This window comes from Topomyia yanbarensis, chromosome 2 (assembly GCF_030247195.1).
Source record: "Topomyia yanbarensis strain Yona2022 chromosome 2, ASM3024719v1, whole genome shotgun sequence".
Classification (NCBI taxonomy): domain Eukaryota; kingdom Metazoa; phylum Arthropoda; class Insecta; order Diptera; family Culicidae; genus Topomyia; species Topomyia yanbarensis.
The window spans coordinates 432,473,794-432,496,968 of record NC_080671.1 but is presented as its reverse complement, the minus strand read 5'-3'; the positions used below and the strand labels follow the sequence as shown (position 1 = coordinate 432,496,968).

The 23,175-nt window shown below is 37.9% G+C and overlaps 1 protein-coding gene across 10 annotated transcripts in view; it reads left to right on the top strand.

Moving 5' to 3' along the window:
- Positions 1-23,175, top strand: part of LOC131685485 (serine-rich adhesin for platelets) — a 248,995-nt gene that overhangs the window by 192,046 nt on the left and 33,774 nt on the right. The gene's annotated exons all lie outside the window — the stretch shown is intronic.

The following is a 23,175-nucleotide window of genomic DNA, read 5'->3' as shown; positions in this document are numbered from 1 at the left end:
CTTCTTTTCCTGCATTAACACCACTTGTTCTGCGATGATATTCGATTTTTCGTCATCCCCTGTGCGTTTTCGTGGCCTGTTTGGCGGCGGTGGGCGCATCTTGTATTTCCCTGCAGCCATGGTTGCGAAGGATTCGGCGGGTGTCGGTTCCTGTACGCACTCTACTATTGCTTCGTAGTAATTTCGTGTTTGGATGGGGAATTGTTCTACGGCTTCAATTTCCGTGAGGTTCGTACGTGCCATAATCGCTTGTACGTTGTTTTGTCTAGTGCGTTCAGGGCAGCTGACGTCCGTAGTCTTGTGTGCCACTCGACAGTACAAGCATCTCTTGGGTTGTTTACACTCGTTGTAATCTTCTTCTTCGTCGTGTGTCTTCGAGCAATTGTTACACCTCCGCTTGCTTTTACAGTTTGCTGTCAGATGGTTGTATCGAAGACAATTCTGACACAGCACTGTTTTCCTATAGAACGCTCTTACACCAACCGAGCAGCAGAAAATTCTGACTTTCTCAGGGAGTTTGGGTGCTCTAAAGGTTACGCTCACTCGCATGGTTGGTTCCTTTTTATCGTTTACGTGTCGATTCATACGGTAGACTGTCATTATTGGGTATTCGCACTCCATCTCTTCCAAAATTTCCTCCTCGGTAATATCGAGTGGTACCCCTGCGATTACACCAGTGACGGACACTAAGTGTCGTGGGATATACGCTCGATAATTTTTCGCCTTCAGTTCTGTGTCTGTCGTAAGTCTATTCGCTATTTGATAATTATTGAAATATACCATGAGTTTATTTCGCCCAATCTGCTTCATTTCCGTAACGTGAGTCTTGTATAATGCCATCCTCCGCAATGCACAAGCTAAGGATAATTTATTGATCTTCAGGTTTCCGTTCTGCGTTTCGATCAGCTCAACCATGACTCGAAACGGTCCGTGGTCGCCATGCTCATACTGATAATTGACCTTTTGCTTGTCTTGGCCGGTATTTCCATTTGTTTGCATTATCTTATCGATTTTATTTTCTCCGTTGGTATCCATAGATGTGCTAGATTTTATAAAAGTTCCCTTTTGTACCATATTCGCCATTTTTATTTTTATTTCTTCACTATTTTATCCGCCATTTTGTTTTACGGAGGGAAGCCTCCTTTGATTTAGCACTAAGGTTAGCGTCTTTTCGCACTTTACTAATATTTTTACGAGTTTATTTTTTTCACAGGTTATTTTTTTTTTAAAAAAAAAACTTTCACGAAGGGATATCCTCAAACGTTATATTTCACTTTCTCGTGGTATTGATCACAATCCGAAATTTAGCCAGAAATTCTCCTAATTAGCTCTTCACTAAAGCGTGTGTTGCGTCTAGGTATCAATCTCCGAATGTAAAAACAACTACCAGCAAGGTTCTTAAAAGATTAAAAAATTATTGGTAGTATCTATGGGAAAACATGTCAATATATTGAGTTAAGCGGAAGCAATTATGTTAAAGACGAATTTCGCGCCAAATCGTATTCAGAGTTGGCAGCACCCTCTCAGATTCTAATGAAACTTTCTGTTCATGAAGACTTTGTCACAAAAAGCCACTTTGCAAATTTTGTTTTTTCCTAAAATGATCTAGACTGTCTTTTGAAAAGGGCCAAACTTTTTTTTACCATTTTTTTTTTTTCAAATGGCTATAGTCTAAAAATGATAAATCCTACAAAAAAATTGTTGTAGGAGTAGTTTTCACAAAATTAGTCAAATTTTCGAATAAAAATATTGAAAAAATTCTTCATTGACTTCTACACTAAAAAAAATCGATTTAAAAAATTTAAAGTCGATTTACAAAAAAAAAAAAACATTTTTGATTTGGATGAAATTTTGTTCCAAGATAGATAATTATGTTCCCTACCTACCGTCAAAAATCAAGTTGGGCACTTTTAAGAAAAAAAAAGTTATCCGAAAAAAAACTTCCTTGTCTAAACTGAATTTTTTTTCAGCGTATTTTTATCGAAAACTAAACCAATGAATGTCATAATCATCTCAGAATCCAATAAAACTCAGTTTGTGAGAAGATATTTAGCAACTGAGCATATTTTTGCTCAGGGGTTAACTACTTTGTCGTACTTTAACAATTCAATTATTTATTCAACTAATCATTAAGGTACGAGGAATACTCATATACTAATGGAATTTTTTGAGTTTTTTGGGATTTTGGATGATCTATTGGTCTCCAATCGTGATCACCGCAAACCTCTTAAATAAAAGAGGGTTTCGGGGAAAAAGCCATAGCTCCGCCAATTATCAATTTATTTTTATAAACTTATGCTTGTTTATTTTACTGAAAAATGTTCTACCAAAATATTATAAAACCACCACAACATTATGTATTGATAATTACATAATTATTTATTTATTTTTATATATTACATTTGTCTTAAAACTATCTTCATGCATGCTATTTTGTAGTATTTCTGCAAGGAAAATATTTTTGGTTCATCTTCTGAATTAGAATACCTTTTCGTCTCTACTTTGCCCCCAGGAATAGGCACAAAACCGTGGAATTTTTGAGTTCCAGATATTGTTTTGGCGTTATTATACAGCTCTTAGAGTTCTTCTGATATTTTGTTGTACTGTTCAGCGAATATGCAGTAGAAACTGAATTTTGTGATATTTTTATCAGTTTGTTCAACTGCCCAGTTACATAACTCTCGGGGACTTGTTATGGTATTTTCATAGTCGCGAGCAAGACTGGCTCTTTGTTGCCATTCGCTTAAGAGTGCCACCAATAGCATCACAGGGTCCTTTTCCATGGGATGCTGTAACAAAACGCCATTTTGCGCTTAACTCCTACTTTGACTGGAATCTACACAAGTTTGCAAGGTTTTTCTTATTTTTGTATTATGCTGCTGCTCCATCAGACATAAAATAAATTTTAGAAAAGTTTGTCAATTGCTTCATAAAATTTATCAGTTTTGAGAGGAACAAATGAACTGCAGTCCTCAAGTTTTCCAGTCTTTCTAGTATTCCAGTCTTCCAGTCCTACAGTTTTACAGTCTATTAGTCTTCTAGTCTTCCGATCTTCCAATCTTCCAGTCTTCATTCAAGTTTGTTATGAATATACAGGGTGTTTGGTTCATGGTTAAGAACCTCTCGAGGGATGATTGACTGTCTTATTTGGAGAAAAAAATCGTTCTACACATACAATCAAATCTCAACCGTTACTAAGTTATTGAACTTTTTGCATTAAAAATTTAGTTGTCTTAAAATAGCTGTAACTCAAAAAGTATGTTTTGTATTTCAAATATTTTCGATTCATTGAATAGGTGAGAAAATTTCCCATTGAATGATGTCCTCACATGTTTCAGTTAATTAGGTTAAGTAATTTTTTCATAGTAATTTATTTAAAATTTAACAATTTTGATCGATTTTTCGTTCATTTCGCGACAATCTTAATAGTTAACATCACTATTTTAATAATTCAGATTGTTAGTCTTGAAGAGCTGCATAATTTGTTCTTTGACATGATACACTTATCTTTTCTTGTTTTCATGTGTTTGCGTTATTGAGCTTTGATATTTTTATCTTATTTTCACCAATACTAGCTCTTATTGAAAACGTATGGCACTTATTGTACCTTTTCTTATTTTTATTCGAAAACCAGAAGAATTTTGCAGAGGAAGATGTATTAATACCTTCCAGTTAAGTGCATTTAGTATTCTTTTAGAAGTAAATTAGTTTAAAGTTTCTGTTATTTTTAGCATTTTCGTTAATTTACTTAAAAAGGTAAACAATAAACATCATCATTATTATAATCGAAATAATGCATCTCAGCATGTTATACAATTCATTCTTTGACTCCATTCAATTATCTCTTTTAATTTCGAAGCAAAATCAGTTTTATCACCTCGCTTCATATGCAAAAACAACGATTTCGAACCCAATACATTGGTGGTGAGGTCATGCTGTGTTAGCTATTAAATTGCAGCGAAATGAAAAGTGATATGGATAAAGTGTGAAACAACCAGTTTGTAGAGAATGTTAAGGGACACCAAATGAACAATAGTAACGATAAATTTATTTAAATAATAATTAGAATAATTACAAAACTCTCCAAAAACGCTAATTTTGAGATATTTTACTAGTAAAAAGTCATTCAGTACACTTAGCTAAAAGATATTTGTACATACATCGAAAGGAAATTTTCTCAGCTTTCCAATGAAGTCTTGGAAATAACGATATAAAGAATATTTTTTAGATTACAGTCTTTTAAACACTTGCAAGTCGATTACAGGAAAAGTTTAGTAATGAAATTACAAATAAACCAGAAGAGATAGGAATAAGATGTTGAAGAACAAATTATGAATCGTCCTAAAACCCAACTTTTGGATAATAGATATTGCTATAGTCATAATTCATTATTTTGAGAAAATTAACAAAAACATCATCAAAAACGCCAACTTTTAAACACTTTACAACTTAATGGTAATTAAAACTAATTAACTGAAAGATATGAGAACACTGTTCAATAGAAAATTTTCTCACCTTTCTAATGGAACTAAAAGATTTAAAAAAAATACGAAGTATACTTTTCGAGTTAGAGGTATTTTAAGATAAATAAGTTTTTTGCACTAAAAGTTCAATAACTCTGTAATAGTTGAGATTTGATAGTATGTGTAGAACGATTTTTTTGTCCAAATATTACATTCAATCATCGAGAGGTTCTTAATCATGAACCAAACACCCTGTATACCAAGTTCGTTACTGATACTTTTTGCATGTATCAGGCAATTAGCAGTTGGGGAAATGGTTGCTGAGATGATTATGACTTTCATTGGTTTAGTTTTCGATAAAAATACACTGAGAAAAATTCAGTTGGGACAAGGAAAAGTTTTTATCAAATAACTTTTTTCCTTAAAAGTGTCCAACGCGAATTTTTGACGGTAGGTAGGGAAACTAATTACCGTAACTTTTCGAAGTAATCATTACATATTTTTAGACGCAACACATTTTTTTCAAGGTTAATATTTTTAAACCATGTAACGATGTATGGAGAACAAGGTTGGATGGTTTTACCTAAAATTGTCCGCTTACAGCTATTTTTTCAAAAATGATTTCAAGTTGAAGTCCGTTTTCGTGTACCGGGGAGACTTTGATAACCATGTTCACCTACATTAAGTTATTGATGTCAGTGTTTTTCATTCAAATGTTTGTTTAAACTAATTCTGGAAAGATACTCATTGTTAAATAGATGTTAATTAGTATTATACAAAGTAATTCAAAGTACTGTAAAATTCGAGTAACCAAAATTCGTATAATTTGTGTCCAACTAAAATAAAAGATTCTGAAAACCTTTAAAACTGCTAAAATTGTTTTATTTCAGTGCTTTATCAATGTACAAAATGTTTCGTCCATTTTAACACGTTGGAATATCGAACAATGAAAAAAGTTGCGACTTTTAGCTTAAAAAAATTGAAATAATTACCAACTAGTTTCAAAAAAAAATGTATTTAGAATAAACAAACTCTTAAAAGTAATTTGGTACACCCCACTCTAAAGGAAAATAAACTCTCGCTTGTAATTTATTACTCTTGCTCAAATCTGAGATTTATTTGTTTCATAAAAAAATAGACACTTTATGAAGCTTCGTAAAAATAAGGTAAAGTCAAATTTCGGTTTTTGTAGTTTTTGTACCCAAAAACCGAACAAAATACTCAAAAAGTATAACAAACCAGTATTTCATAAGTTTAGAGTAAAAATCATTTCAAACTAAAATGATTCGGTAGACTATTCTGGTTTAATAAGCGATCTACGAAAAAAGTTTCGAGTGATCAAAGTCACCCCGATGATCGAAATCACCCCGGTTTACCGTACCTATCTTGCAACAAAATTTCATCCAAATCAAAAATGGTTTTTTTGTAAATCGACTCTAAATTTTTAAAATTGTTTTTTTTTTTTCCAATGTAGAAGTCAATGAAGAATTTTTTCAATATTTTTATTAAAAAATTTGACTAATTTTGTAAAAATCACTCCTACAACATTTTTTTGTAGGACTTGTCATTTTTAGACTATAGCCATTTGAAAAAAATTGGTAAAAAAAGTTTGGCCCTTTTCAAAAGACAGTCTAGATCATTTTTGGAAAAACAAAGTATGCAAAGTGGCTTTTTGTGACAAAGTTCTCATGTACAGAAAGTTTCATTAAAATCTGAGAGGGTGCTGCCAATATTTGTTCAAGTTGGCGCGAAATTCATAAAAAAACATCCCATTCAGTGTCTCTCAAATTAATATTTCAGCTGCCACCAGGGGCGGCGAAAAACTTTACGCCCGAGTGGGTAGAAAGCATAGGGTGAGGGGTCCATTAGTAACGATTTTTCCCTTTTCGCAATGCACACGCTTACATTAGATTCACATTAAATCACGTTCGTTTATGCAAATGGAATTGTGGTACATCGATGTTTTCAAACGTGTGTAGTGCGAGATACATGAGTTGCGCATCTAAATTTTTTGAAATGGTTCAAAATTTCGAGTGGGTAATTACCCACTCGGTTATTTTCGGTATGGGTAGTACTACCCATACTACCCACGCTTTCCGCCGGCCCTGGCTGCCACAAATTATATGTTGGACGTTTGCATCAGTGCCAATTAAGAGTAGAAGCTAATTTCTTCCACAATATGAGACAACCTTTTTGAAATCATCGAAACATTTGCAAATTTTCCAAATAAAAGACATATTTCCGCTACACTCTACACGTTCTATATCACACATCGAATCGATTCGAAGGCAGAATTATTGAAGGTTCCGTTGAGGAATTAAATACTTATGTGCGGGTCTAATCTCTTCCATTCCTTTAAGAAGGAAAGACATAAGGCTGACTACTATTAGGCTAATCAACGACACGTATACCTGTCTTTCGTGTAAACACTAGTCTGACTCTCCTTAAATATAATATAGATACCGAAAAAAGACGTGATTCCTGTCCATCAACATTCACACGGTTTTGTGGTAAGACTCAACTGACTGAGTAGGGATTTGCTGTATGTTTGAAACCCAAACGTGAAAGATTTTTAGTGTGGCAATTATTCTATGTCCAACATTCAGCAAAGAAAGCCATTCGGCAATAGTCGACTGGTTCATAGCCATAACTACGATTGCCTAAGGAAATGAACGATCTCATGCATTACTTATAATTTTTTTTTCAACCTGTTTCACTCACTGTGAAAAAATGTCCGCCGTACTCCACAGGCTCGTTAACTACTTCCAATCACGCGAAGTGGCGGCTAATTTTCCCGATATTAGACGTTTGAAAAAAAAAAAACCACAACCACCATAACACCAAGGCTCATCAAAACCGTCAAACTTGGAAGTCACAAGCCGAAACAACCCCCACCGCCTGGATTGGGGAATCGGGGAGCTTTATGTATAATAACCAATTCGCCCGACCCCAATAAAATCGGTTGCAACCACATACCACAGTGTACCTACATATTTGTTTAACCTGTTTCGTTTCTCCGGCAACTCGACTAACATATTCTGGTGAGTTTTGTGCCGTGCACACTATATTGAAAATTTTTCTGCATCCTTGTGAGTCAATATCCTTGATTCAGAAATAAATAGATTTTACTTATTTCTGCCAAAAACCGAACCCTTGAACAAAATGAGTAAAAGTAGGAATGATGTAGTACCGATGTCGGATGAAGATAGCCCACTTTGATCAGATATCATATCAAACCAACGTTGATAACAAATGTGTCAAATTTTTCTCACTTTTCTCTGAATATTTCTCAAATGTCCAGATAATGTTTGTGAAGATAGGCCGACGTTTGACACACATAGCTTCATTAAAGGGCGAACACGAAATTATTGCGACACATTCAACAGGGCATAACTTTTTTACCATTGGGTAAAAATCAACCAAATTTTGCACACTTTCTCATTGATGTGTATTGTTTACATGCTGTGAAACTCGAAGTCGTGTTTTTCGATTCAACGAAAATGGAGGTGAACCAACGCGAGTCGAGAGAACAAATTCTTTCCAAACACCTGGAATTTCCTGACCTGTCGCACCGGTAGTTTAGAAAAATGTTGAACATTCACCATTCAACCGTCTCCAGAGTGTTGAGGCGGTTCCAGGAGCGGTTGACGTTGGACCACGGCAAAGGTGTTGGAAGAAAACCGGGACCGAAGAACAAAAAGACGGAGAGAGAGGTGAAGCGGATGATTAAAGCAAATCCCAACGTCTCAAGCCGTGATTTGGCTAAAAAGATCGGCATGTCGCAGAGCTACGTCCAGAATGCAAAGAAGAGAGCTAGACCACATACATACAAGATACAGAACTTCCCAAACCGTGATGAGCGGCAACAATCGACGGCTAAAACTCGGGCACGGAAGCTCTACGAGAAGATGCTGACAAAATATGGCTGCTGTGTGATGGACGACGAAACGTATATTAAAGCCGATTTTAAGCAAATTCCGGGGTTGGAGTTTTTCACCGGCAAGAGCAAGTTTCTATGTGGACGACAAATTTAAGAAGAAGAAAATGTCGAAGTTCTCCAAATATCTCATTTGGCAGGCCATCTGCTCTTGCGGACTGAGGAGTGAGCCTTTCGTGACAAAGGGCACAGTAAATGGCAAGATCTACAAATCTGAGCGCCTCGAGAAGCGCCTTTTGCCGTTCTTGCAGCAGCACGACGAAGCTCCGCTATTTTGGCCAGATTTGGCATCATGCCACTATTCTAAAAGTGTCCTGGAGTGGTATGAGGCCAATTCTGTCCATTTTGTTCCAAAGGACATGAATCCGCCAAACTGTCCGGAGCTGCGCCCGGTGGAGCAGTACTGGGCAATGATAAAGCGGGAACTTCGGAAGAGCAAGGAGACAGTCAAAGACGAGATGGACATGTTAAGAAAATGGAAAAAAACTGAGAAACTGGTACCGGATGACACTGTAAAGACTTTGATGGAGGGCATCAAGGGAAAATGCGTTCAATTTTACACTCAAGGCTCCATCGATTAACTTTTCTTTTGATTTTTGAAGTAAATATATGTATAAAACTACCCTAAAATTTTGGTTTGATTTTAAACATTATAAGAAAATTTGCATGACATTTTCGGTGTCGCAATAATTTCGTGTTCGCCCTTTACGAGGCAAACAAACCTGCATTACCGATAAAGGATCGTCGATATAACCCTGTCGAAAAAAAATGCGGACGAACATGGTCAGGCGATTTAAACAGTTTGACGTTTGACTCAATTCGCCTGTGCTAATTGCCTCTAGGAACAAATGCAATTAACGAATGCGATTTAAGGCAATTTCAACACTTAGACAAATTTTCTGGCGGCTGAAATGGACTTGGTTGTTTTTGCGCTTTTCAAACATGGCTGTTCATGTTTGGCTTAAGCTTAAAATAGTTTTTTTTAAACAATTCGCGTGTTCTCGCTTGTATTGTGTTTATCTGCATTTCATTTAGCCAACGAATGTGGGAAATTGTGGAATCGTGTGTAAGTATAGTGGAACAAGATCTTTGACCTAAAGTCATGAAAGTCAGATTGTAGTAAGTTTTGGTATGCAATACCAATTTCACTATTGATTCTTTCTATAGTTTGGTGGTGATTACCTAGTATACTTAAGGGTTTATGTGAGTTGATAATGAATCCGAAAATAAGTATTATTTGTAATTTTCATATTAGGCAATTAAGGGCGATTAAATGGCGCGTTGCCTGGGCGATTTGGGGGCGATTTAAGGGCGGGTAGAGCGGCAAAAAAATGACGGCGGCAAATTGGCCAAATGTTGCAATTGAAATAGCCCCCTAATTGCCAGCAACTTGCCCTTTTTGACTGGGCACCATTAATCAGTCAAAAAGGGCAAGTTGCTGGCTAACGGGGGGCTATTTGCCAACTCGGATGCGCTAATTGCGCTTCAATTTGCCAGCAAATTGCTGGCAATTAGGGGGCTATTTCAAATGCAACATTTGGGCGATTTGCCGCCGACATTTTTGGCCGGCCAAAATAATATTTATTTTCGGATTCATTATCTACTCACATATACTTACCAGTATACTAGGTAATCACCACCAAACTATAGGAAGAATCAAAGGTGAAATTGGTGTTGCACACCAAAACTTATCACAATCTGACGTTTATTAAGACTTTAGGTCAGAGATCTTGTTCCACTATACTTACACACGATTCCACAATTTTCTACATTCGTTGGCTAAATGAAGTGCACTAGACAAACAAAATACAAGTGAGAGCACACCAATTATTCAAAAAACAATTTTAAGCTTAAGCCAAACATGAACAGCCATGTTTTAAAAACGCAAAAAACAACCAAGTTCATTTCAGCCGCCAGAAAAATTTGTCTAAGTATTGAAATTGTCTTTAAATCGCATTCGCAAATTGCATTTGTTCCGAGGGGCAATTAGCACAGGCGAGTTGAGTCAAACGTCAAACTTTTTAAATCGCCTGACCATGTTCGTTCGCATTTTTTTGACAGGGTAGATTGTGCACGGTGAAACTTTGCTTCACAGCTTAATGGCAGTGTTGGTAAACACGGCTCAAAGTATTAGTCATTTCCATATCAACATTTGAATAGGGCTAATAAGATTTGTAAACAAACTTTTGTTTTGCTGATTTCTCCTAATTTGTTATCATTTCAACACAGAAAACATTTGAAAATGATTCTACCAAGGGTAAAGATGTTGATTCATGTGTATTTTTCATGAAATTCAACTCGGTGGCGGAATAATGAGCGAAATAAGTTTGTTTACAAAAGTCTCATTCGCCCTTTTGAAGAATTACTATTGATTTTATGTCGACGTTTCAGTCGACTTGGTCAACGTGCACAGGCTAATACGACTCCCGAAATCGGTGATTCACTGTGACTGTGACACATTATTGTGCTCACGTCCCAAATCGATCCCAAGGATACATAGTCGTCATGCCAACCGAAAGCGGTCGCGATCGGTTCGAGTGACCTAGAAAATACAAAACAAAAACCCCAGCGCCTACTTCCGTCAGTTTTCGCTCGAAGGTCACGCGTCGGTCGACGTTGCTCGCTACCACGACTACGATGATTAGTTGGTGGTAGCAGCAAACAGAAACCAACGCCTACCGCGATGGAGTAAAAAAAACAAGAGCCACCCCGACAAAAGGCCGATTACTGATGGAAAATGGAAAAACGAACAAAAAATGGACATGAAGTGCGAATTTTACGGTGTGAAAATTACAGTTCGCCATTGCGATTGAATTAAAAGTATAAACAATAGAGAAAATGAATAATTCGCAGCATTTGTTTTCAGGTCGCGGAAAGTAAGCCTCTCTCAAAAATATTCATCAATGTTTTTTAAACGTTCAATAGTTTTTGAAACGAAAGTCACCAACTCATTCAGTTTCGCGGCAGTATGCGAGCTCGCTATTTGCTAGTGTTCTTTTATTTATTTCACTTTTATTGAACCTAAATGATCGTTCAAGCGTGATTCATGTAACTACTACCAAACGGGAAGAATCCGCGGAGAAGGGGATCGGCCAAACCCAAAAACCATCACTCCATTGCCTATATTATTCAGGTTCAAAAGTGCGAGTGTTTGTTTTCGTACATGAGTAGACGCTCTCTTCTGTTGAATAATGAAAACTTCGGCACTCACAAACATGCCTAAACTGATGGCAGGAGCAGCAAAAAAAGGAATAAAAATACCAGTTTTTTGTTTATAGTTTTCCATCGCATGGAAACGTATACTATAGGTACCGCCCGCCTGCTGCTCTCCTTTATTTCTCTACCATATGAAAAAAAAAACGCAAGTTGAACCAGGCATCAATATTCAGCAAGACCTTTCGTCGCCTTGTTCAGCACTGCCTACTTTGATGTGACACACACGGATTCATACGGCAACGACATTATATCGCTGGCGAGTACTGGTGCAACGAGCGCAGCATAGCTTGCAGGCGCACAACCGGGCTCCAGCAAGTGGGCGATACGGCGAACGAGCGAACGAACGAACGAACAAGTTCAACTTATTACATGCATAGTGGAGGAGAGGTCGGGTTGAAATAAAAAAAAAAATAGGAACGGTATGATGCTACTAACCTCTAACGGCCTCCCTTTTATGGGGAAAAGTGTAGCACTTGAACGGGTTCCTTTGATATTTTAATAAGGTAGTATGTGCATCTTTTCCTCACCTGTCGCCGCGCTGCAACATAAGACGGGCGTTCGCTGCTGGTGCCCCATCCTTAAATTTCATGGCTGTTCATAGCTACTAACCGCCATGTGTACTTACTAATGCAGTGAGTATTTAGGTTATGGTATGGTTTACTCGGAGAAGCGAAGGTTGTCAATCACTCATATAGCAAGTCGGTAGGATTGCTTCGATCGGGCGCTGGAATGAGGAACAAGGTTTTGCGGGGCTAGGAATTGTAACGATAGTTTTGTATTGGTTTGTGTTTGTAGACAGTCAAATGCCGAGATAATCAAAAATGGCGGAACGGAGTTGTTGTTTTTTGTCACGCTTCGTCAATAAAAATATATTCTACATGTATTCCGAATCAATGATTTCCGGATTCTAACCGAATATCCTTCATAGTATATATAATAAAAATATAATGAATACAGTATATGAATTATTGAAAGCTCGATCGGCTTACGCCTGAATAAATTTCTGGTCATGTCAGGAGTATCTACTCCAAATTTTAACCATATCGGACAAGCCTAGCCACTGCACCAACTTATTCGAAGCACTGAAAACTAACATACAAGTAAAGTTTTCAATGTCTGTAAGAAATAAAACTGTCGTTTTGAAATGCTACCAGCAAGTCGCCACTGGCCACTAGGCGGCGCTACGATCGGTCTGCAAACGCTATACGGGGGTTGCGTGCAAACTTGGACACAGTGCGATCCTGTATGCGATGGTGATTTTCAACGTATTTTCCTTTAAATGTTTACACAAGTTTTTCAGGAAATTTTGCTCTAGCTTATATGTCTGTTCTCTGTGTGTGAAGTTTGTATGGATTTTTTTTTTGACAATTTACATGAAGAAAACCCACTAACTTGAATTTTCACCGCTAGGTGGTACTGTATGCATCAGTTTATCACTGCAAATCAAAGTAAGAAAGATAATTCGATTGTCTACAACTTTTTTGAAGACTGCAAATTAATTCAACTTTCTTGGGAGATGTTTTTTTTTTAATTCGTTTATTTGACACGGTTCATAACGGTAGCTTAACGGAGCCGTGGATCTTTTATACGTTTACAATACATGTAAAAATAAAAATACAAACAATAATTAATTAATTGGATCTCGTGCGCGCAACTTTTTATTGCGAGCGGAGACCTTTTTTCGGGAGGTCTGTTGGCAAACAGCGTCAGGGGGCTCATTTAATTCTCTCTTGTTTTTCACGTCCCGGTCGAAGCTGGCTTGGTGTCCGGGATCAGATGTTCTCCCTTGCTTCTTGCACTTATTGTTGATCAGTGTAAATCCGTCGTCATTGTTACTGTATTCGTTGCCGATGTTACTTACAGTTGCTTTTGGGGTGCTGGATGATTCTTTTGCGGTTGTCATTATGGTCTGAACAGCTGCCACAAATTTGGCCACCGTTTGTGGTTCAGGCATTGGTATTGAAAGCTCTGTTTTAGGTTGGTTTGCCGTAGATGAGTTGGCCATCGGCTGAGATGCATTTTCCTCTGCATCTTCCGCGCAAGGTTGTCCATGATGAGCTGTCTGATTACAATACTTGCACGTAGGAGTTTGCCCCTCATGGGTGCATAGCGTAGTTTGCATAATTGTAGTTCCGTGAGTATTTAGTTTTATTGCCAAGTAGGAGGGTATAGGCCTTTCAACCCGCATCCTTACTACAAAAACGCCGTTAGGAGTACCCGGGAAGAAGTTTCTCCAAGGGTCAGGTGTAACAGATTCTACTTCTCCGTATTGCGACATGCATTTTGCAATTTGGTTCATGAGGGGTACGAGGTGATAGGTCATATAACCTTACATCTACATAATCATTCTCAATATATACGGGAATCTTAATTACAACGTTGTCACTTTCAACCACGTGTTTTAAGTTGTTCTTCAAAACGAAACGCTAACGTGCTGAAGGATATTAACACTGCATTGCGAAGATGATGATACTGAAGGTACAGCACTTCCGCAAGCCTAAGTTGCATTTTTACCTACAGTAGGTATTCCACTTCACTAAAACTCGGTCGTTTTGAACAAAATTTAAAATCAACGACCGCAGCGTTGGGTCGGAGTAGAGCTTTTTCGTGAACAGTACTCATGATGACAAGAATAATCCGATGTGTTCTTTGTTCTCGAGACAATGCGCACTAGATCAAGAGGCCTGTTGTTCACTTGGCTCGATTGTACGTCTGGCTGCAGCAGAAGTAGAAAGTAGACTGATATTCACGATCTATCTTGCGTAATGGTGATATTTGTAAGACATTCCAAAACTTCAGCATTAAATACAAAATTGCTTTGAAGATGTCTCATTATCCGTAAGTTTTCTTTTGAGTTGTTGGTAGGGTTTTTCCCACTACTTGGGTTATTATTTACCTGGCAGACCCTATTTGTCAGGGCGGCAAGAATTTCGGATCTTCGCTCATAAACAAACGAAAGGGAAATGTTTATTTGGGAAGCATTTTTTGAATGATTTTTAACGCCCCCCTTCCGCCATCGCAGCAGTTAATGGATGTAATGTGCCCTTTCTTTTGATGTTGTGTTTCCTCAGATTAATCCTCCTATAAGTGAGATACTTTCATTGCTTTTCTTTTAAATAATTGTATTGAGATGGTGCTTGGAGCAAATTTGTAGCTCTTACTTTTGCGAAAAATTTTACTGAAGGCACCAAATATTTGAATACTTTTAAAGTTATGGCATGTTGTTTGTGGATCATCCTTTGTCGCCTATTTATTGTTTAAAATAGTAATGATCGGTTTAAATAAGCTGAATTTTTTTTTTCAAAAAAAGATTATATCAGGACATTTTTGAATTTCATTTTTTGATACACCGCGGGTCGAAATATCCACCGAGCAATTCCAAATTAAACTAATAATTCAATTTTTTTTGGTCTTTTGGCTTAAGTGCCAATACCTTATTTAGGACTGGTGGTATTACATAAATAGATCAAATGTGTGTTGGGGTGATCAGCTGCCGTTGTGTGTGATTCCTCGCTTTGCAGGCAGGGTACGATCACCGTCGCCAGTGGGATAATCATATGTTCTTTCTGGGATGTCACCATACCCAGGGATAGCATAAGGGTTAGTGCATTGGGCCGGAGTCTCAAAGGTTGCGAGTTCGAGTCTCGCCTCTGGGTGGGGGATTTTTTTCACATGATTGCTTAGCTTCACTCACCATTTCCGATCGTTTTTCCCCGTTGGATACCACCAGTCCTAAATTCCAAATTGTCCGGATGGACCTTGATCAGTTACCAGTAGGCTCGTAGCGTGCGATTGGCCGGGTTGGCAACCACCAAGAGCGCTAACCGTAAGGAAGTGCAGAAATCTTGATTTTCTGTATCAAATACGTTCACACTACGAGTTAAAACATGTTTTAACGCTATCTTGATGACATTTTTCTTGTTGCTAATTATTATAACATGTTTTTACTCTGTAGTGTGAACATAGTATAAGTCGTAAAACAAATCAGGATGAGTGTGCCATTTCGAGGCACTTACAACTAGGTACTGTTCAAAAACCGAACTGAAAAAGAAAGCCAATATAAACACAAAAGTGGAGAAAAAATGAGAATCCACAAAAGGCATCAAAAGAGCTCGCTACAGCCCTGTCAGAGCTATTCAAATTTATTCCTAATGAGTGGCGTTAATCTCAAATCTAAAGTAGATAGACTACACAAAATTTCAACTGCAAAATTTTAAAATTTCCAAAATAGCAAAAATTATCGCTAACTTTATCGCTCGTTTTCACTGTTTCATAGCTACACTAATGAAGCAGAAATGTGGTCATGGTTGAACTAATTTTTTTTAAACAAGGAGCTGGTTTCTTCGACTTTATAGCAGCGCATCCTCGAGCTGTTATATTTGGCGTCCCATCGAGAACAATTTTACCCTTTACAAGGAATTTCATCTGCCTATAGTTTTTGTCCATGTGTTAATTTTGCTCAATTTTCCATCTGTATTGGTCGGCTTCATAATGTGAAGAAATAATACACTTGAGGGACGTCCGCAAAAATCGCTAAAATCTTAAGTTGATTCAAAAACAAAACAAAGTTATGCCATATTGAAAGTCGGGATTAGTGTAAATACTATTTCCAGGTACGCACTTAACTGTTGTTCGAAAGTCGAACAAAAAATGAAAATCAATCTAAACATCGAAGTGGCTCAAAATTTAGACACCGCCAAGGGTGCCAAAAGTCCGTAGTGCTCTGCTTATCGGTGCCATTTTCATTTACTTTCACTTACAACAATATGTTACAACCCTTTTGAAATTATCAGAAGGTCATGCGGCAAATATGCCGAACAACAAACGTATTTTCAGTTTATGTTGTTTAATTTGTGCTAACCTATCGAATTACATTACAGCATTCATCCAGTTCATATTTACAGATCAAGAGGAAATGATTGGCATTGGAGAACGCCAGAAATAACATAGGAAAGCTATTTGAAACCGTTGATGTTTCTGCTTTACTTCAATGTATATTTAATGCTCGTCTGTCTTACGCAGACGATCTATCTAAATATTTTATCTTCGGAGCTCTGGCTGCAGATCCCCAGAAATTCTTTATTACTGCCGAAAACGACAGGTAACAGAGATGCCAGGTACTTTTTTCAAATGTCTGCAATAATAATTTTAAAAGTCTGGGAAGAACAAAAATGTCAGGAAAGCTAGTAAAATCAAAAGCCTTTTCATTCAAAAATCTGTAAATATCTGCAACCAAACTAAAAAATCTGCAAATATCTGCAACCAAACTAAAAAATCTGCAAATATCTGCGTCATCGAAGAAATCTGCAGCTTAAATTAAAAGTCTGCGAATTTGCAGACTTGTCTGCAAATCTGGCATCTCTGACAGGTAACATGGGAGGATTATAGTTACTATATTCATAGTTAGGCGGAGACACTGAGTGGAGCCAATTGAACATGTCAAATACTGGAGCCAATCGAGCATGACGTCACATAACATCTTTTCTTTGGATGTATATGGAAAAGGTATTGTGATTATGGTCATAACTATTTTACTCTTATCTTGTGCTATCGAGTGTAAAGAAACGAAAAGAACCAAATTGTTTTTCTGTAACAAGAAGATACATTCGCACAAGTATGAAATCATATCATAAGATCTTCGATTTGGTTTTTCTATTCGTGCATGTAAAGTTCTTACTTACGACGACAATGAAATTATTAAGCTAAAGCTTGAACATTTACATGGGATGCCAGTGTTTTTTTTTCCTGAAATAAGAGCTGCCAGTTTTCCGGCTTTTTGTCCGCCTAACTCTTAATATAGTAATTCTAGGGAGGATAAGAGTTCCCTTTCGATTGGCCTGGGTTTTTACTTGGTCACCCTATCTAACCAGCTGTCAACATGTATGAACTGACAGCAACCCAGGAACAACTTGACAGATATCGCTTGTTTCATATATGTACCACCGATTTGATGGTGGCGCTAGTATGCCTTCTCTGTACGAGTAGCACGAACAACGAAACGAACATGCGACACATTTAACAGGGCATAACTTTTTTACCATTGTGTAAAAATCAACCAAATTTTGCACACTTTCTCATTGATGTGTATTGTTTACATGCTGTCAAACTCGAAGTCGTGTTTTTCGATTCAACGAAAATGGAGGTGAACCGACGCGAGTCGAGAGAACAAATTCTTTCCAAACACCTGGAATTTCCTAACCTGTCGCACCGGCAGTTGGGAAAAACGTTGAACATTCACCATTCAACCGTCTCCAGAATGTTGAAGCGGTTCTAGGAGCGGTTGACGTTGGACCACGGCAAAGGAGCTGGAAGAAAACCGGGACCGGAGAATAAAAAGACGGACAGCTGGACTACATACTTACAAGGTACAGAACTTCCCAAACCGCGATGAGCGGCAACAATCGACGGTTAAAACTCGTGCACGGAAGCTCTACGAGAAGATGCTGATAAAATATAGCTGCTGTGTGATGGACGACGAAACGTATATAAAAGCCGATTTTAAGCAAATTCCGGGGTTGGAGTTTTTCACCGGCAAGAGCAAGTTCTATGTGGACGACAAATTTAAGAAGAAGAAAATGTCGAAGTTGGCCTCCAAATATCTCATTTGGCAGGCCATCTGCTCTTGCGGACTGAGGAGTGAGCCTTTCGTGACAATGGGCACAGTAAATGGCGAGATCTACAAATCTGAGTGCCTCGAGAAGCGCCTTTTGCCGTTCTTGCAGCAGCACGACGAAGCTCCGCTATTTTGGCCAGATTTGGCGTCATGCCACTATTCTTAAAGTGTCATGGAGTGGTATGAGGCCAATTCTGTCCATTTTGTTCCAAAGGACATGAATCCGCCAAACTGTCGGGAGCTGCACCCGGTGGAGCAGTACTGGGCAATGATGAAGCGGGAACTTCGGAAGAGCAAGAAGACAGTCAAAGATGAGAAGGACATGTTAAGAAAATGGAACAAAACTGAGAAACTGGTACCGGATGACACTGTAAAGATTTGATGGAGGGCATCAAGCGAAAATGCGTTCAATTTTACGCTCAAGGCTTCCTCGATTAACTTTTCTTTTGATTTTTGAAGTAAATATATGTATAAAACTACCCTAAAATTTTGGTTTTATTTTAAACATTATAAGAAAATTGGCATGACATTTTCGGTGTCGCAATAATTTCGTCGCCCTTTATGTAGGATTTTCTACCTATTTAGCAAAATTGGTTTTAAATAGAATTTGTGTGCTTTTATCAGAAATCTGACAGCAAGCAGTTCTCGGTTTCAGCAATAATGCTGCCAGGAATGTACAATTTTGTTCGACTCCTGCCAGAGTTTTGTTCGACTTTTGCAATTATTCTGTCCGGCAAATATTGCGATGGTTTTGGTACGAATCCCTTCAGAATTATTCTGGCAATTTACTCCAGTCCAATAGAAGCCTAACGGAACGGCATCTACCGGAGGATTTCATGCCTGAGGAAATATTGATTTCATCCGGAAGATTTTCGGGAGTTCCAATATAAGTGGAAGTGGCTTGATTTTGCAAGTAAACTTCTTGTATTTCCGAGAATCGAATTTATTTTATTTTGGATTTTTTAAATTCAAAATGGAATTTACGTTTCTGTTTGAGTATAGCGGAATGGGAACAGTGTCTAATTTGAACGACGAAATAAATTTGATGATAGAAATGCTTAAATTGTTTATTTTTTACAGATTTGAAAAATAATATATGGGATGCGCCTTTTTCAAATTTTGCTCTATTCGAGCCGCCATGACATCACCAAATCACCACAAAATTTGCTTATGAGTTCAATATATGGGAGCTGTCAAGTTGTTCCCGGGCTGACTGACAGCAACCCAACCTAGAACACTCTAGTTAGACGAGTTTGACGTATCCAAACGAGCAGAAATCTAACGTATTTCTATTGTGAATACGTCAAACTTCATGTTCGACCTCATGGCCACACTCTAACTAAAGTTCTCTAACCCAACCGGGTTAGAATCTGACTCAGTTTCGGGGACAAGCGGCATTGGTAATAAACTTGTCTAATACGCAGCCATACTGGATTCGTTCCCCAATTCGCAATAAAACCTTGAATGAAACCAAATACAAATATGTAATCTAACGAGAAGAGATTATTTAAAGAGCCACCCAACTTACCACTACTGGCCACTAAACGATATCAAACCACAAATCTGCACAGACACAAACAAATGTAAACAAAAAAAAAATTTAATAAACTTAAGAACGGCATGCTCTGATCGGATTTATCAAAATGTGTTGCCATTTCTTATTACTTTTCAGTGTTTGTTAGTTGTCAAGCAAAATCCATGCATAGGGTTCATTAAATCTAGTTTTCGGAGAGCCAAAAAATGATTACCCTTTTGTATGGGACCTTGGCGTATTTAATTTGTATTTGATGAAACTTTGAATACATGGATTTGATTTTTTTTGATTTCATCCAGTACAAAAAACTGTGGTGGAATCGCTTTTAAGTTCTAACACGATGTAAATAAAACTCGCTGGCCTACTATTTTAATTTTTTCATCATGTTGTGTTCTATAGGATTAGTTTATTCTAATCGGAACAAGAAGGCGAATAAAATGCCTCTCTATAGACAAATAAATGTAGTAACATAAAAAATCTGTACAGTCGTCACTTTTGGTCACTTTTTAACTGGGCCACTTTTTAGTTGGACCATTGTCCAACTAAAAAGCATCAGAACGCCAAAATCTCACGTCAAATCTGATTTGACAATCAATATCAATAGACAATAATTAGTGATGTGAACAGATGCGTTTACGCTATTAACATCTCTTTTGGAGAATTTGACAATTCTAGCCAAACATGTCAAATGGTCCTAAGTGAAAATGACAGTTTCTGTTTGTTTACTTTCGCATTCGCTAATAACTCGTCCGTTTATACGTTTGATCAGTAACTCTTAGCATAATATGCTAGTCAAAATCAGCGTTTTTCGATATATCCTCAAACAATATTGAAAAATTTTATGCTCACGCCGTAATAATCGAAAGAGAAAGTAAACAAAGAGAGGCTCTTATTTGCACTTAGGACCATTTGACATGTTTGTCGAGAATTGTCACCCGAACAGAAAACAATATCGAAATTGATCGTAGAAAAGTTGAATTTACAACAGTATCATTTGTTAACGACTTTTCTTGTATCATCGATGTACTTATGATTTAGTCCTTTACGCCTCCAAAATCTACATCGGAACAACAATGTAAATCGATGTTTTTGATTTCAGAATGTATGGGAAAAGATCTATTTTTTCATTGTTACATCCTTTAACAACCCCCCTTTTTTCATGTAAAAATCGGGTTTACAATGAAATTGGATGTAGAAACAACAAATGTGATTATTTTTCCATAATAACATTGTTTTTCGTTGTAATGTAACAATAAAAAATGCTGTAATACTGTTGTGCATTTCTATTCGGGCAGTCGGTCCAACTAGCGAATCAATTTCATTAGTCCGACAGTGGCTGTGGCCCAACCAGCGAATCATGGCAGTGTCCACGAAAATCGTCAAATCAATGTTGTTTCTGCCAATGACATATTCTGGAAAGTCAATGATATAGCAAGAAGTCAATTAACAAGCCCACTTTTGGCGGCGAAGAGGTCGAGCACCTTTTTTTTGCTCTGCATTAAGAGCTCTACATTACTTCATAAATAATTAAAAGAACAAAAAAAATATGCAACAACCAACCTCTGCCAACCAGTTTGGTCGAAACCTGAACAAGCCTTTCTCTCTTTCGCACATGCTCTTCATACGTGGTAGTACGATCACAGACAACCAGACAAAAATATCGTTCCGCTCATTTTATCGGAATACTAACTCTGGTGGAGGTTCCAAAACAGTAATTTACAAGTGGATTGTCCCTCTGTACAAGTTTTCATTAGTGGTCTGTCCCCCGTACTTGCATATATGCGACTCCTGCTCCAACCAAAATGTATAATATTATCGGAAGAGAAAGCTAACGAAGAGAAGCTCTCATTTGCTGATGGAACCTAATGAAAAAAGTTTGAGTATTTAGTTTGACTATTGAAGCTGGCGAAAAATTGTGTGCTATGTCTGTTTATCTGTGGTTTGATCTCGTGGAGGTCACACGGGGTACAAGTTGTTATTGGTTGTGTACTTACCCGTTTATTTATTTTCTCCGTGAATCCATCGGATACAGAAAATGATTTACTTCGGAAGCAATATAAAACGAATGGCGGCGGTAAAATTTGCTGTTTTGTTTGTGTTGGGGAAGGGCTCTGACTGGATCTTTCATTCACGCGGGAGCCCGTCACTGCCCAGTTAAGTTTAGCCGGAAAAGAACCGGAATTCTGGCTGGTTGCAAATCGCATGCCGGCTCCATTGACACAACCGATTCTAGTTAGAATCGGTTGTGTCACTGGAGCCGAAATGCGAACTGGAACCAGCCAGAATTCCAGTTCATTTCCGGCTGAATTTTACTGGGTTGACGGGTGGTTGCCATATGCGTCACAAACCTCAAATCAAGCAAAATTTTCCACCGGGGATTAGTATGGTTGCTCAATGTGTCCGAGAAAATACAAAGAACTTGGGGACTTCGAAGATAACTTTGACAACTTTCTGAACAAGTTATTCCTAAATACGCGAGAAAGTGCGGTATTTTCATTACTCGCTCATACACGTAAATGTAGTAGTAATTTTGGATCAAAAACATATCCGCACGTTCAACAAAGTAGAAGTAAGCAAAAGGTGAGCGTGAACCGGTTTAGCAAACACCCGATCATGTCTCAAAAAATGGAATTTGTTTGAGTACTTTCACATGATTGTCCTCCAGTTAGAGTCTGGACCCGATAAATTAGATGTAATCCTACCCGTCAAATTAATTTTGGCCAGTCTTTTGCCACAGGGTCTGTATTCCACACTGGTTTCCAATGTATAAACACGTGCGCACTAAATAACCTCGTGTATAGGTAAAGAGTGGCATACATCGCGTCGCGAAGCACCCTCATCGAATAAACGTCAGCCTACTTAGACGGGGGTCCTAGGCAACAGGAAACCTTCACAACGACAACAACAAAACAAACTGCAGTGGCAGTTCCCGTCACTCTATACGAGCAATAAGAAGGTCAAGGTCAACTGGAGTGATGAGTGAAACGAGCGTCCTTTCCCTCCCACCCCAGGACCGAAGCTTTCCACCTTGTCTAGTCGAACGACGGACGGGCAGGGCGTGGAATTGTTCGGTTTTTGTTTACCGTTGCGACCGTCGCCAGGACAACCCATTATGTCAACGGTAGGGCAGGCACACGGTCTTAATTGTTTATGACCTACAGCACTGTGGCCCACAACATCCTTCTTCCCGTATCCGCTGATCGGGGCGATACCTTTTGAGGAGATTCTCGACCGAGTCCAAATTGTTGTGTATGGTTGTGGGCGTGGGAGTATGAGCAGCGTATAAAAATGTTTGAGAATAATAAACAAATCTAACTAAGCAAAGAATAGCAAATCACAACTACAGACGCGGGCGGAACATTCGCATATGTGTCAAAAAATATAACTGCAGAGGCGGAGGTAGCGAGAGCAT